Source organism: Cygnus atratus, chromosome 2 (assembly GCF_013377495.2).
Source record: "Cygnus atratus isolate AKBS03 ecotype Queensland, Australia chromosome 2, CAtr_DNAZoo_HiC_assembly, whole genome shotgun sequence".
In the NCBI taxonomy this organism is placed as follows: Eukaryota; Metazoa; Chordata; class Aves; order Anseriformes; family Anatidae; genus Cygnus; species Cygnus atratus.
The window spans coordinates 12,669,984-12,686,669 of NC_066363.1; the positions used below are offsets into that span (position 1 = coordinate 12,669,984).

The 16,686-nt window shown below is 37.3% G+C and overlaps 2 long non-coding RNA genes across 6 annotated transcripts in view; one reads left to right on the plus strand and one right to left on the minus strand.

Moving 5' to 3' along the window:
• Positions 1 to 4,100: 4,100 nt before the first annotated feature.
• LOC118256909 (uncharacterized) overlaps positions 4,101 to 16,686 on the minus strand; it is an 82,875-nt gene continuing 70,289 nt past the window's right edge. Inside the window, exons 1-3 of one of the 3 annotated variants that reach the window (XR_004781383.2) lie at positions 14,562 to 14,797; positions 11,634 to 11,715; positions 4,101 to 6,726 (exon numbers count right to left, since the gene is read on the minus strand). This is a non-coding gene — a long non-coding RNA (uncharacterized LOC118256909). Of the gene's footprint in view, positions 6,727 to 11,633; positions 11,716 to 11,788; positions 11,899 to 14,561; positions 14,798 to 14,823; positions 14,906 to 16,686 lie in introns of those variants that run through there. The other 2 variants (XR_004781384.2, XR_007707861.1) reach the window with 2 other exon arrangements.
• LOC118256908 (uncharacterized) overlaps positions 10,424 to 16,686 on the plus strand; it is a 53,528-nt gene continuing 47,265 nt past the window's right edge. Inside the window, exon 1 of one of the 3 annotated variants that reach the window (XR_004781378.2) lies at positions 10,424 to 10,785. This is a non-coding gene — a long non-coding RNA (uncharacterized LOC118256908). The remainder of the gene's footprint in view (positions 10,786 to 16,686) is intronic. The other 2 variants (XR_004781379.2, XR_004781380.2) reach the window with 2 other exon arrangements.

A 16,686-nucleotide genomic window follows, 5' to 3' on the forward strand; every position in this document is an offset into this window, starting at 1 on the left:
TAAATAGAATTCTATCATATTAATGTCCATTCTACTTAAATAATATAGCAAATCAATTTCACTTGCCGGAACACTTTGAGATATATCATGAACTGGCAAATATTTGTAGTCACAATTCTGACTTAACTATTTTGTTGACCTAGGACTCATAATTCCCCCATCTAAGTCAAATGTATTGTATGTGCTTATATACCTTTAAATATTTAGGGCTGTGTGTGTAAGAGGTTTTGTACATTTATATTTATATGTATATATGTAATAAAAATAATATTAATGTTTAATCTACTCATTTTCTTTACTGGGGCCTTTCTCAAATAACATATTTTTTCACTAATATTTTCTGTCCTTGGTCTCGCTAAGGAGTTTTTTTTTTTTCTTTTTAACTTTATCTTTTTTTTTTTTTTTTTTTTTTTTTTTGTAAGCTTCAGCCATTTTATCTGATTTAACTATTTTAAAATTATTTCATTTTTCATCTTCAGGTATACAATGAATAGAGCAGTGCAAAAACTCATATAAGAGAAATTGAAAACACTGGGAGAAAAAAAGAAGAATAAGTGAATGTGATAAAAATATGCAAAATAATAAACAGTATAGAAGAGGTAGATCAGGAGCATCTGTTCTCCCTGTCTCATAACACAAGAATATGGGGACTTTTATGAAATTAGAAGGTGCTAAATTCAAAATAGATAAAAAGAAATATATTGTCAAATAGAGCAGGTAAATATTAAAACTTCTTGCAAAGGATGCTGTTAAGGATGAAGACTTACAGAGATGAAGAGGTAGCTGGATGCTTATATAATACCCAAGAATATCCTCATTTACAGTAGTGAATGCTAATAAATTCTGAAAGATTCAATAAGCTTCATGCCAATGGTTCATAATCTTTGTCTGTCATGACTCTAGATGTGTCTGACAAGAATTATGATGTTTCTTCTGTGTTATGTGAAACACCTACATTTGGTGGTTCCCTGGGAAAGGGCTGCAAGTGAGACTGACATTCCTATGTGAAGAAATGTTTTTTCCTTAAAGCATTGACATTAAAAGTGTTTGTGTTTCTCAGAGGAGCTTAGAATAGAAAAGTGAAGTGCTCATTTTTATAGAACTCAAGGGTTGAGACTAGAGGCGGGTGCAGAGTTGGAGAGGAGTCCTTGCTCCCACACCTCCTCTTGTTCCTCCCCACCCAGGAGCTGGGTGGGTGGCAAACTAGAAAGGGCTGAACCTTCATTTGTTCCTATCCCGGAGAGGTGATTATGGCTGATATAACCTGACCCATGATCATGAGTCTTACGGTACAACTGAGATCATGGGGACTTGTGGTGCAGCAGGATAGATTTTCTTAAGCTCTTTTGAAAAAGGAAGAAATGCAGAGCCTAAACTGAATACCTCACGGAAATATTTCAGAATATCTCACAGAAGTATTATGAAATAAATTGATCGTGAATCACATATTTTCCAGGATATGACTGGATCAAAAAATATAGACTCTATGGATTAAAACAAAACAAACAAACAAAAAATTCAAGGAAGATGGCGCACAGATTAAAAAAAACATAAGCATTTAATGGTGGAAGGAGAGGTAGGTTTGGATCTGCAAAGAAGCGCAGAGGGATTAGCCACTTCCTATTCACTTTAATTAACAGATGAAATATTTTAATCTCTTATCATCAGTGAGACATTTCAAATGGGCAGTCTATACGGTTCCAGCCCTGGCAAGGTTCCCCTTGCCTCTGGGCATTTGACTGGATGCTCTGCTTTCCTAGGCCTCACAAACTTGGTTTACATGCATTCAGTACCTTGGATCAGATTCATCTGACTAAATATAAACAACTACCTTGGATGTAAACAGTATGGATATTGACAATTAGAGGACATAAATCCTAGCTTTTGAGGATGAGTCTGCTCCTGTACTAAATGGTCTTTTTGTCACACATCTTTGGGAAGTCTTCATTTTCTGTTATTTCTTCACTAGGATTAAGTACATTAATTACACCATTTACAAGCTGGTCATTCATAACTTTTGCCTACAGCAGTAAAACACTTCTAAACATTTTCTTGCCTTAATGCCTGGAATTTTCTTCTAGACTTTTGAACAATAGGCAAAGACCTCCAGGAGCTCATGAATCACTTTTAAATGACATCATGGTCTCTTCCTCTCTCTCTCTCTCTTTACTAAATACTGAAATACCATTTCTCCTCCCCTCCCCTCCCCTCCCCTCCCCTCCCCTCCCCTCTCCTCTCCTCTCCTCTCCTCTCCTCTCCTCTCCTCTCCTCTCCTCTCCTCTCCTCTCCTCTCCTCTCCTCCTCTCTTTTTTTTTTTTTTTTTTTTTTTTTCTGCTCAGCCTTACTTTAAAATGGCTTACCACTCACTTGGCACAGTGATAGACTGCACAGTAGACATGACCACTTGTTAATCCAAGGCAGGTCTTCAGACTTGAAATATTGGCACATCCTGGACTATAGGCACAGCTTTGTCCAAAAGTGTTTATTATAAACAGGTGATGATTAAGGTTCAGGTGATAATTAAAGTTTGATGACCATTCATTACTATCCATGTGCCAGATGCAAATTTACTTCCAGTGAAGTGAAGTCAATATAGATCAAAGGCAGCAGGGAAGGCAAATAAGCGCCACATTTATCATGACATAGTGAAAAATGCCCAGTATAAAGTAGTACATAGTGAGGTTCTTCAAACACACAGTTGGTCATGATTCACGTTATAGTTATGGACTAATCATCATTTATTACTTCTTTGTTTGACTAACCTTCAAGCAAACAAGTGTAGACCTGACATTATACCTAGACCAATTATTATTTAAAACCTTCCATCAGTTCTCTGTGTTCATGATTTTTCTCAATTGTTCTTGGTTTTGAAAAGTCATTTGTATCTGCCAAATAGACCCGACTCAGCAGTTTAACTTGAGAACTTAGCAAAAAATATTTGACTTTTAAAGGAATAGTAATTCTACAGAAGGACTTACTTCTTACAAGAAAGAAAATGTCTTCAAACCTTTCATTCCTACCACACTAATATATTCCTAAGCATATGCAGGATCCTTGCTCAGCCTGCCCATTCAGTACCTGAGATTTAACCAGAGATCGTACTTCAATTATGCAAATAGATTAACTCTTTTTTTTTTTTTTAAACTGAAATTCTTAGAGATTAAGCCTTCAGATAGAGTTTGTTAATGTATCTCTGGCACTTTAGCAGATTGTGCCCTTTGAGAATGAGTGAAATTCTGTTGCAGAGACAATAAATTAAGCTTAGTTCTGCTTATATTTTGTGAATTCTAAATCCAGGAATGGTACCCCAAACATTAACAGCATTGACCCCACAAATCAAATGAACTGCTGGCTACAAAAAAAATTAAAAAAATAAAAAAAATAATAAAAAGTGACTGCAGCATTAGGGAAAATGGGAAAGATCAAATGGGACTGAATAACTTAGCACCAAAGAAAAGAGATGGAAATGTTTGTAAAAAAATAGTGTCAACCCTTGTAGGAGGATAAATGTTTACATGAGAGCTGGCACTTGCTAAAATTGCTGCAAGAATTCCTTTCCCACAGCATCTAGAATCAACAACCTTAATGAAAAGGGAGAATTAAAAGGGGCACTTGGTTTCAGAAAACATACATTTCCTGGGAAAACATACCATGTCTACAAACATGGCAATATATTTCAAGTAAAATGGTAATAAGCATAAATATAGTCCTGTTCCAGTGAACAATGGCTTCATGGTTAACCCTACATGTACTCCCAATTTTAACTGGAGTTTACTACCTTACAGATGTCTACACTAGAAACCCAGATGCACTTAGCAGCAAATTAGTTAAAAGATGTTTATGGGTTTTCTAACATGAAACAATTTCCTAGCATAACAAGGTCAAGGGGCTTCAGAGTGGAATAAATCACCCTGTTTTCTCTGAATGAGGTGTTAAGAACATAATGATGACTTTAATAGAATATAAATCTTCAAGAAGGAAATCTTCAAGAAAGGAACTTTTTTTTTTTTTTTTTTTTACATAACCATCACATGCCTTCTGTTTTCTTTCTTGTCTGTCTTATGCATCTTCATTGAAATGAGTCAGTTCCAAGTTACTGTAGTTGTCCTCAGGTACTTTATAGCAGTGATGATATTTCTTGTTCATTAGCATGCAATACTCATAAGTTATGATAAAAGTGCTAAAATGATTATTCCATTTTACAAGCTTAGGTTTACCCTAATTAATATTTGAAAGTAGTCAGAGAATAAGATAACATTTTGGTTACTGTCCAGACAATCTCTCTTGCCCTTCAGAACATGGCCAAATATTGTATATTGGTCATAAGTCAGAAAAAATATGTATTTTTATAGCTTCTAAATTAATGTGAAAGGCCATAATTTTTTGATAGTCTTTCTCTTTTTAAAAGCGATTTTTAAATGTTTTTGGTTTGAGTTTAAAGGCAAGCATATATGTCTGAGTAATGATTATAATAAATTCAGAAACACATTCCCTTTCTTCTTTGTAAATGGAAGGTGAATGAGGGTTTAGTCAGTGTCTCAGATGAGTTGACCTAGGAAATGGTGAGTTACTGGGCTGTGCAATTACACTTAGTGGAAAAGTTCAAAGTTTGAGGAAATCTGGCTATAGGAGTCAGACAGAGTTTTATGTTGATGATCAAACATGGCAAAGGTTCTGGTAGTTGTAAATTCCAGTCCCATTATCTCGCCCTGAAAAAAACGATGACTTGTTTTGATGGTATGTCACTAAAAGTCAACTCCAAAATTAGGAGACTCAGCTCTAGAAGGGTGAATACGGGAAGGGGATTTGAGGAATGCTGAAGTCTAAACCCTGCTCCACTACTGACCTATTCTGTGGTCAGTGGAAAGATCGTCAGCTCTCAGACTCTGCTTATTCCCCTTCTAAGAGTCTAAAGTTTTAAAATAAACATTTATTATGGGTGATGAGAATTGCCTCATAGCAGGGGATTGTGAAAATGGTTCCAGAGTTCCTTCACTGGGCAAATAGAAACATGTAGTACCAAAGAGTCATTTACTCCTAATTCTTAGTTTGTGTTTGTTTATGTATTTACATCTGAATAAAGAAGCAATCCTGTGTATTTGCATACCAAATCCTTGACTTCAGTTCAATAAACAGCTTATTGAATGTATAAAGTGCCCAAATATGATTTATGATCTACCAGTCATTCCTGTTACATGAACTTATAGCTTCTTCTCTGTTTTCAAAGGTGTTATGAAATTTCTGGGTCAGGTCCTCAGCTGGTTTCAACTGTCATAGCTCCAATGAAGTCAGCAACAATGTCTTTTAAATTAGACCTGCAGGGCCTGAGGATGACTGCAGCCAACTGCATCAAACTGTCATATTTCACATCATTCTATATCAAAGCTAAATGCAAATGCTGCTCTTGCACACGATACAGTGCACAGAAGTCAATCAAACCCAGCCAATTTACATCAGCATATTAGCCTGTCTGCTATGTATAACCAAACACCCAATACTCACAAAAAACCTTCAGGAAAAGGAATAAAAATGCATGGAATAGTGAGATCACGGAGCAGAGGCACATGCTGGTCCTGCATTTGGTTGCAGTGTTTTGAACAGTGGGGCAAGGGAGGCTCCTGGGGTTTGGCTCTGTTGCTGTCGCTGATTTGTTGAGTGACCTTGGAAATGTCTTTGTGCCTCAGTGACCATCTGTAGCAGCACTTAAATACCTTGCAAGCTTAATTATTGTTTCTAAAACATTGTAGGACCCTCCAGTAAAAGACATCATGTGTGCTTAATGTCATATTATTTCATTTGAGACCTGGAAACGTTCAGAATATGAAATGTTGAATGTAAAGCTGTTCAAAACCACGTCTTATTTCAATAATTCACTATAAGTTCCTAGGGGAAATGCTACACAATAAAATCCTGTGTTACCCTTCCTCAGATGCTGTAGTTTTAAGTTATCCCACACATCTGTAGATTTCAATCTGAGGGTTTGTCTCAAATTCCAGCTGCTTTCGTAATTTTTGAATTAAAGATATCACCCAACTCCCACTGAAATCAAAGGAAGGACTTCCACTGATATTACAGGATGCTGGAACAGGCTTAAAAAGAATATTTGTGAATAGCAGTCTTTGAGAGTCATTCATGCAGCACTGTCATGTTTCACAACAGAGCAGACAGACATGATCTGTCCTGAGTCAGTGATATTCAATTTTAATGACAATTAACAGGTGTTCTGTATATGTAGAAGGGCTAAGGGAGAGTGAAAGGAAAAAAAAGAATCTGTGCTAGGGTGTGAAAAGAGGCAGATAATTTTCATATGGAGCAATGCAAAATATGATGGTGATATCCAGCAGGTTACAATAGGAAACCTTCATGTCCCAGTGGCTAATTTGTTACAGTGAGTCAGTATTCAACAGCATGGATCTGATTTATTTTTTTGGTTTAAGTACAAAGAATCCTAATTGGGATCTCACAAAGTGTCCCTGTCAAAAGTCAGAGTGAAATTCTTTTTTTTCTTTTTTTTCCTATTGTGTGTTTTATTTATACTTAAGGGCATGTTCCTAATTACAGCTGAGGCAGTAATTTGTAGAGGGTGTGTGATTTGAAAAATAGAGCTTCCTTTCTTTCTATTGACAGCAGTATTTGCAATTTGATGATGATGTCCTCCAGTGTCTGTTACAAAGCTTGCTTGGTGAGTCTTTCTTCCAGGCATTCACACTGCATTCTGAGGGTTCTCTGAATAGAAATGGAAATGGTAAAGGATAACTCAGTTTTTGTCCATCAAGCAAATGCTCAGGGATACATAGACTGACTTAACCTAGTACAACCCCTGCATGATCGTGATGTTACAAGAAACAATGAAAGCCACTGTTCATGTCATCATGTCTTTTGAATTTAGTGTTTTGGTACATAAGATCCAGAAATTATTTTAGACTCCAGGATAAAAGTCACTGTTGAAGGGTCTTGCTGGGTACTGAAAGAATGAGAAGAATGTGGCACACACCATGGCAAAGCTTATGCATGATGGCACAATTTGAAGATTTGCAAATTTATGGCAGTTGGCCCTTTGTCTCCTGTAATTTTGTCTAACCTCCCACTTCCAGAAAAAAAATATGTTCAGCTTCTCCATGCTGTGGCTGATCTGTTGCTAAGTACCTAGTACTGTCACATTTGCCTAAACAATTGCAATAAACAGTAATTATTAAACTCTACCTTATGAAGCACTTCTAACATATGAAAAACTGACTATAAAATTCTGCTTTCTTCTATTTGCAATATATTTCTCAGTGATTGAATTTCTTTCCTGCTGCACAGGAATTGCACCCAGCAGACGCCAGAAGACACAGAGCACCCAGCACTCTGCTGTTCAGCATATGTCCAGCATAGACAGATAAAGGGCAGATGATCTGCTATAACAACACTTCTCTGTGCCATCCTGAAAGTGTACAAGGGCTTTAAAGAAGACAAAAGTGGCTCCAGAGAATATTTTATGAGAGGTTTAGCACAAACAATCTTACAGCCTGGCTGAGCATTTTAAAGGGATTTTAGGGTGTTTAGGGGACATTACTGACACTGAACATTGCAACTCTTGCCAAAATTAGCCAGGATCCAACTTAAGAAATACACAACCAGATGCTTAGACACAAGCACCACATATCTCTATTGACTGCAGTGGAACTAGACAAATATTGGAAGGTCTGGTCCAAAGTACAGTATGTGTCCTATTCTTGCTGCTGATTATTCCTGTTGCTGATTTATTAAATCAGAGGTTATTTTAGGCAAATCCATCTTGAAAGCCCAGATCTGTCAGAAGGCTCCTGTCTGGAAGAAGCAGAGGCTAAAAGTAAGTGCTACTTAAGACTAAGGGCAGGAGTAATTTCACTTTTAATATCAGATTATAAATCAGGTGCCTGCTAAAACTCAATAATATAAAAGCTAGTGTAATCAAATTTAGAAGAGGATAAGAGCAGAACATGTTACTTTGCTCTGTCACATGCCGTTTCTAACCTATATACAATGGAAGGAAGCATCTAAAGCAAGAGTACGCTGCATTAAATTTTATATAACATTTGCCAGCAGAGGATTTTCGTTTAGAGGTCTAGAGACAGTCTCGTATCCATTCATGCATATAGCTCTTATTTATAGCGCTGCGAATGACACAAGTCCGCGTCTCAGAGAACATATTTCTAAACAGACAACTGTAGAAGTGATGCTTTCAGTTGCCTAGAGATAATAACAGCAACAGACCGTCCCAGACTTTGCCTACTGGCTTTCTTCAGCTTGTCTGCGAGTTATTTATTTATTTATTTATTTATTTATTTATTTATTATTGTTATTTTTTTCCATATAGGAAAAAGGCACAGCAGCAAGGGATGAAACACCCGGGCAGCAGCGCTAATAGGGGCTGCGGACCCGGCGGCGTGCGCGGGGGCCGAGGCGCGTTCCCGGGCGCGCCGCTGGGTGTCAGTGTGTTCCTCGCAATCGGCGGCGCGCCCTGGGAAACGGGCGCACGCACCGAGTCTTGGTGGGACCGTAGTCATCGTTTGAAGAAAAAATGCCACCGGAATGATAAGTAGAAAAACTGTATACAAATTGCTTTGTCTTTTCAGGAAAAAAAAATCAGCAACAACAACAAAACCCTGGGAGTTTTAAATGTGCTAAAATGCTAAAGTGCTAAATGTGCTAAAAATAGAACTTGAATATATGTAAGAAATGCACTGGCAATTATGTCTACACCTCAGGAGATCCATGCAGTGAACTCAGGCTTGGCACTGAATTCAGGTTAGGAAAGAATACTGTAATAAAACAAGAATTCACTATCTTTTAAAAAAGAATAAACTTATTTAAATTAAGGGGGGCAAGTTGAAATTGGGCAAGTTGAAAAGGGCAGGGAAAAGTCCTCCAAACCCACCCTTCCTAGTAGAAGAAAATCAAACAAAACATAAATGCATCTATGTTATATCAGAATATCAGAAGGTGTCTACAAGGAGAGATACATCTGACTGCTGTCCTGCAAAATGGGTCATCCATACCCCAGAGTTAGGAAAAAATATTGGGAAGTTTCAGGTTCTCAGATATTTCCCTTCCATCCAAATAAACTAGTTATAAACTTAGCCTGTCATTCTGCCCAATTCTGCTTGCCTTCTGCAAGTAAGAGGCCAAGATTTAAAATAAACAAGCAGATCATGCAAACCTGCATAGAAAAAAGCAGTGTGATGTGCTTGACTATCAAGGTATAGAAACAACATGACTCCAAATCCAGAAGGTGTTTTCACAGGGGTGAGTTAATAGAGATAAGTTGTGCTTTTGCTTCCAGCAAGACCATGTGGTGTGTTTCCACTGCACGCACTGAAGTACCTGACTGAATGAGACTAAGTGACAGAAGTCAGGATTGGGAGCAGCCTGTGGATCTAGCAGATCCTCTGGAATCTATGCATCACCTGAATGAAACACTCAATGTCATAAAAAATAGCCTTTCTTTATATTAGTCTCCAGGGCAATTTCTCCTAGGGTGACTTAATAATATTACTAACACTTCAAATCATCCTGTAGATTCATCAACAGCAGTGTTTTCTCATCAGTAAATTTACTTATAGCTTTTACTCAGCTTTTCCCCCCATTTTTTGGCTGCTGATATGAGTACTCTGGGTATGGATGTGATATTCAGGAAGTTGCGTGTGTGCAGTGTGATTGCTGATATCAAGTGTGCTTCCCAAAAGCACCAGATGCGGTTCTAAATCAAGCTGAGCCTCCGAGCTTTGGGAAGTGGCTGATATCACAGAGCCTCAGGAAGACTGTAAAGGTGTTGCCAAATGGCACATGTCCAATTAGCTTCCTCAGTGGCATATTTAGGACAATTAGGGGAGACTGGTGGATGTGGGAGACTTATGGATGTGTATTAATTTTTTTTTCTTTCTTTTTTTTTTTTTTCTTTCTTTCTTTCCTTATTTATTTATTTATTTATTTATTTATTTCCTCCCCATGAAATTGTACCACAAGCTCTATGTTCTGGGAGTTGTGGGTTTGGATAGCCATTGCACCTCACATTTCACACTGTTGGCTCTAGGTTATAGTGACATTACATTCTTAAGAATCTAAGGCACAATATAATTAGGAGAGGTATTATTTTGTGTTTAGCAGAGCACTAAATTAATGATATACGAGCATGATTCCACTGGTGCACATCCCTGTTACCATGGCAACAATATTATGTCATGTGAGTCTGTCCTTGGTGTTACTTAGAGCAGCAAGGTCTCAGCAAGCTCCTCATTTATTTTAGGGACCTAAATAGGCACTTTCTGTGTGTATGGAATGAAATCAGCTTTATTATAGCTACAAATGTTATATATTTCATTAATTGCTTCTCTTATGTTATGGTGTTAATTTACTTTACTTACATGGAGCATTAGCATTAACATAAAACAGATAATTAGTGAACTGCAAATGACTAATGCACTCATATTGCGCAAATTCCTCTTTTCATATTCAAAGCACTGCCATGTGCTCCCAGTTCCCCAACCCCAACCATTAACCTCAAGGGTTTGCGAACCAAAAAAGGAGATGGAGTCAGTCCAAGAGGAAACATTCCCATCTCCAGAAGCACTATCTGCTGATTCACAAAGAAAGAATTTCAGAAATCCAGCCACTCTCCTTCCCCCATCACTTCTCCTTTGAGCTTCTAAAGAAGAAGAAACAGTTTTGAGGACTCCTGCTAGGGGCACATGGTGTCAGGTTCAGTCCTCTGTTTTCCAGCAGGCAAACCAAAGTTCTTTGATCAGGATTGCTGAGACTACCGTAAGTCTGCCTTTGAATTGCAGTGTGAATAGAGGCATATCCTAAAGACTGTATCCAGATTAGATTTTGATCATTTTGATTTATTGTTCTGTTTTTCCAAATGTACTTTGATTTGCAATAGTAACCTCTGAAATGTCTGAATCAATGTCAACATACAGCACACTTCTCTCAGGTTAATGCAATTGCCTCAGCTAATGAGATTATTTCGCAGAGCAGCAGCCAGCAGATGGCAGCCTGCCTGTTACTGTTTCAGCTAATGCATTTTTTTATAAAATATGGGAAAGTAAACCAAAGGTACATCTACTCTCTGTGTGTTGGGGGGAGGAGGAGAGGAAATGTTTTGTAAGTCAGAATCTACAATTAAAGGAAAATGTTTTTTTTTTTTTTTTCCTTAACCTAGATTAATTAATCAGATTAATTCTGTTATCAGTCCTTTTTGTACTGGGCAACAATGAATCTTGGTTAAAACAAAAATATTTTCCTTTCCCCCTCCCCCACTTCAAGCTTTGCATACTTTAGAGAAATACTGTATCTCCAAAGTACCAGCTGGCCAATCAATTTATCTTGACATTTACAGCTGGGAAGTTCATCTATTAATAAGAGATGCATCATGTACCAAAAGACGATTAATGATAACCATATATCAATACATACATAAAGCCATACTCCTCCTCCCAAGAAAATAAAATAGAACTACAACATAAGAACTATTGTGAAATTTTGAATCATCCACTGTGTTTTAATTCCTGGAAACACAAGACAAAATCCTCAACCTGTATAAATCATGGTGTCTCTGATGAAAACAACTGGGAAGACAGTGATTTAGATCAACAGAAAATGTGACTCACAGGCTTATCTGCAGTTTTTCTTACTGTTACATCTGTCTCTCTGGAGTCTTCTGCTTTCCAAAAATTTCGGTATTACCCACTTCTAAAATTGATCATGAAGGGCAAAATAAGGTAAAGAAAGGCATTCTTTATACACATTGAAGAGTGATATTTACAGTTTCTGAGAAGACCTTGCTCAGTCACTTCCCCATTTTGGGCAGCAGTAGCAGGTTAGCACCTTCTGCACAAAGAAGCTTTCTGCATATAGCTGGAGATCAGTGAAGACAGAGATTTGGTAGAGTATCACTGTTTCACCTACGGCCTTTCACTATTACTGACTCAGGTACTATAAAGGCCAAAATAAACATGCACAGAATTACATTATTCTGAGAAAGAGGCCCACTTTCCCCTCCCCCATCCTTCCTCATCCTTCAGTCATAGAATCACAGAATCATCTTTCAGCCTGATTTAATGCTTGTGAAGGTCAATGGCAAAACACTGTTGACTTTTATGGCTGAAAATCAGGATCTAACACAATGTTTTGTTCCCATTTTTTTTTCCGTTTCCTCCTTTTCTACCATCGTACACTCTAATATTATATGATCATGGTCACTGATATTTTCTCCCTTTCACTGTTGATCAGGTCTCTCTTATTCCGCAAACATTAGGCAGAATTTGTGTCACTTTATACCACAGAAGCAGATTACTTAAATAACTCCATGAAGAACATACAGCTGTGTACAGTATCTGTGCCACATAATGTAAGCTTAATTCATACAAATGGTCCCATTGATTTTATTTGGGTTTCTCAAGCTTCAGCAGTCCAGGCTTTCCAGTGCTAATGCAATAAGTGCTGCATGGCCAATAAACCTTTGTGTTTCTTTTAAAACCTCCTTATTTCTTTCAAATCTCTCCTTAAAACCTTTTGTAGCCTGATGTACATTAAATGCTCCTTGACAGAAACTAGTGTTGTCACATAGGTTCCATCTTTCCATTTCAATTTGTCTGATAGAAAGTGAAATATCTGTTCTGGCTGTGTACATAGAATGAAAGGACCATGGTCTTCATAAACAAACAGAAAAATACGGAGCTCTATATTTCTACCCTACCTTTGTTTGTTGCCTCCTCCTCCACCACCACCTTTTTTCCTTCTCCAAATGAAATAACTTGATGCTTGATTTGGTGAAAGTGTTAAAGGGTAAATTACTAGTCCCATAGGTAATACTAAGAGTAAAGAATAAATAGCAATAATAAACAATCATGTTCCCTTGAGCAAGCATTCTAAAATTAAATCCTTAGCATGTCTGCCTTTGTGCTTTCCTTTTCTCACTGAGAAAAGTTAAACATTGTATTATTCAGTTAAATCATTTTAGTTAGGTCATTACTGCTGGCTACATAGGTTAGATGAGTATTAGTTTTATTTTGCAGATTTGCTGTTCCTTTTTACTTGCTAGTGACAGTTTCCCTGTCACCACAGGGCACATTCTTATTGGAAGGTTGGTTGTGCAGTGAATTTTATTAATGGCCATAATCTGCTGTCGTGTCAGTTAATGCATTCTCCTAGTGGTGTGACAAGGGTTGACCGAATCTTACAGTGAATATGAGAGTGAGAAATATGTGAGGAAACTTTCACACATAAGGACTGTTTGTTTGTTTGTTTGTTTTTGGGGTGAGGGGTGGTAGAGAAATATTAAGAAAAAAACACAAAGGACTGAGAGCAGTGGGTGCCTATATCAATTCCCTTTAACTCCTTACATTTGTCAATTTTGAGAGCCTCTTTTGGTTAACATTGTTGTTATTAAGCTGTTTCCTATAAATTTTATTGTTCTTGTTTAAATGTAACCTAAGATAGAAAAGGTCTAATCCACCAGGTCTAATCCATCACTTTGCTTGATGTAAAGTTAAAAGGAGAGAGAATTTAAAAAATAAGATGCTCAACTTGGCATTGACTAATACCTCCTTAAATGCTCCCTTTTTATACAACTCCCCAGACTATTTCTATGAATTAGCAAGATTTGGACTTCGAATTCCTAAAGGTAAAGGTAGCTCTTCAGCTTCGGGAAGCTGAATCATCCTATACTGATTTTTTCTAATAAAGCATAAATCCTGACCATTAAGAGGGAAAGTCCTGGTCAGATTACTGTGTTGTATGCAACCCAAGCTTCTCAAGTACATATTTCTATTGACTTCAAGATTTTCAAGCCAAGCAGAATTGCCTGTTTGCGAAGGGTAGGATATAGGATAAGCAATTCTAGGGCAGGCCCATCTGATTTTTTTTTGCATGAAGAATGCTTGAGGTTATAAATCAAATTCTGAACTGGATGTTGGCTACCCATAAAGAACTGCACTTGGCTAGGAAGTTCCTAACATGCATCCTCATAAAGCTTTGTTACAAAAGATTGGTTGGCCTCATTTTCCTCAAAGGAATCATAGTTTATCCAAAATATTTTGTCAATTTCTTTGTTAAAAAATACTCCTCATGTAACTCCAAACTAAACAATCCGTCATGAACAAATCGTGGGATTTTAGACCAAAAGTGGGACCTATTCATGTGCCTTTCAGCAGGGGAGATTTACATGAGAAGTAACTAGACATAAGCCAAAAAGATATTTGGAACTAGGGTAGGGAATAGTATCTACCATCTTACTGTGAAAACCAAGTTCATCTCTGCATGGCCACAGAAACATCCTGACAATAACAAAATACTTTCTTTGTCAGCAAGCACTAAATTCTCACTGCTGGATGCAGCAGGGTCTTCAGGAAATTTTAAAAGCAATCTGGTCACTTAGTGTTTTATTATTCTTCATAATCATTCAAATTCCATTGGTTTTGAGTCCTTATTATTCTTTTGCCAGAGAGTCTCCCACACTGCTTTTGCCAAAGACTCAAGAGGTTTCTGGACTGTTGTACAGCAGGCATGACAGAAGGTTAATAATAAAAATAACCAACCTTGGCAAAACTTCAAATTGGATGAAAGGAACCGCCTAAATCCATGCATTTGCCAAGTAAGCTGGCACAGAACCAGGATGAGTGGTTACAAGTTGTATTAGTGTTTCTTGAAGAAAATAGCTCAGCTGAAGATTCAGAGCTGCTTTGAGCCTTGGAAAGACGTGTTCAGGATTTACAATCCCATTTCAAAAGGGAAATGAAGTAGATTTCACTGATAACGAATAGAATTAAAACAGCAAATATGGGACACCATTGGTTTTACCAAGTCCTGTTTCCTTTGACCAAAGACACTGCAAGTTGTCATAGCTTCTCAAGCACATGTTCCTTCACCATCCTTTAAAATCCTAGGACAAAAGACAAGATTAATTTTCCTCCTATTTGCACCGGTGCTAGTTGTCACAGTGTGATACTAGTATCAGAGAGGTCTAAACCAGAGCATGAGGCTTTAATATGTCTCATTCTTGACACTATTCACATTTTATGTTGTATCCTGCTTTTCATTAAGAAACAGTAAATGATCACTCACACCAAGCAACACACTGAAGCACATGCTAAATAACAGCTTGCTTGAAGAACTATTTTGTGAACACTTAGGAAAAGCTATGGAGTCCCTAACACAGAATAAATACCCAGAATCGATTGCTGGATATTCTTCTAAATTTGTACTTCTATACTTAAAAACAGAAGGTTTACTTAAACAGAAGGCTTTTTTTTAAAAAAGTTTTATTTTTATTTTTAACAGTTCACTGCAGATTTCTCCCTCTAACTTTTAGTATAGGGCACAAGCTGTAAATATTTATTCTGTTACAGAATGGCATTTTGCATTTTCCCCACAAAACAAGGTTTCCAGATTAAAGCCACACAGTATTCATTACAGAGACTCTGAGCAGAAGAAATCCTGGCCAAATTTTAGGTAACCTCAATATTTATGCACATTACAATAGCCTCTGAGGGCTATCAGTGGATTGTTATGCTTCCCACCATTGTAATATAATCATCTTTCCTACACTACCCTACACGAGGGTTTGTAAAGGCAGCGGTTTTTTTTTTTGGTAGGGATTTTCCCTAGATATCTTTTTGGAAAAGGAAGTGGATTAGATACAGTTTGGACTCATTCTGTAAAGAAATTCTTGAGTGTGGTAGGAAAAGCTGAGTGGCAGATATAAATTTTTACTTCTCCCTATCCTGTACATACCTCTCAAATTAAGTCAGTGGGTGTGAGTTTCTTCCCATTTTAACCTGAAAAACAGCTGACTTTTAGTCAGAGTTTATATCAGTTAAAGAGAAAAGAATTTGATGCAAAACAACAACACTGACATCAGTCAGCAAAGGATACACATCTTGGCTAAGACCAAGAGACTACATAACAAGCGTCATCAAATAACCCACTCTAGCTAAGCAAAGTGGAGTAAGATGCTGACAGTGCTCTTACAGCTTGCAGAGAAGCTCCAGAGCTGGGGTCAGTAATGCATGCATGGGGTGGGATTGTTCTTTCTAGGAAAGTACCAATTCTCCTTTCTGCCACGTAGGATGTTATTCAGTCTTGGAGGAGAAGATCGAATATACTGAGTTCATCATGATCCTGATATTAAAAACACATTTGACTTTGCTGCTTTTTATTAAAAACAGACTATTTTTGCTTATTGTTTACTAACACAGGGCAATGTGAATGTGTTCTATGTCACACAGCTCTTTTCAACTAACTCAAGTGTCTAGTAACTTTCTTCTAAATCTGTTATAGTCCATTAAGCGTGAGGCAACATGTTCTATTTTTATATCTGTGACACTATTCAGTAAGCATTAAATTTGTTTCACCACTTAACACATGGTCTGTATTTATGAATCTAACCTCCTTTTAAGGACAACTTGCTTTTTGGCTGAGCTGCTTTCCTTCTCCTATTGTTATTCCTGGCTTTATAGTTTTACCGACATGTTCCAAAACAGAAAACATGTTCCACTGTTATGAACAATGTGCAAAAACATAGTAAAAAGAAAAAAAAAAAAGAAGCAATCAACTTGTCCAAAGGTAAATTCCGCCCTATTTAGAGTTGAGTTGAGGATGGCCTCTTTCAGCTGAGCTAGATAAATTAAACTTCCTCATTTATGCATGTTGTTGTGATAGCAC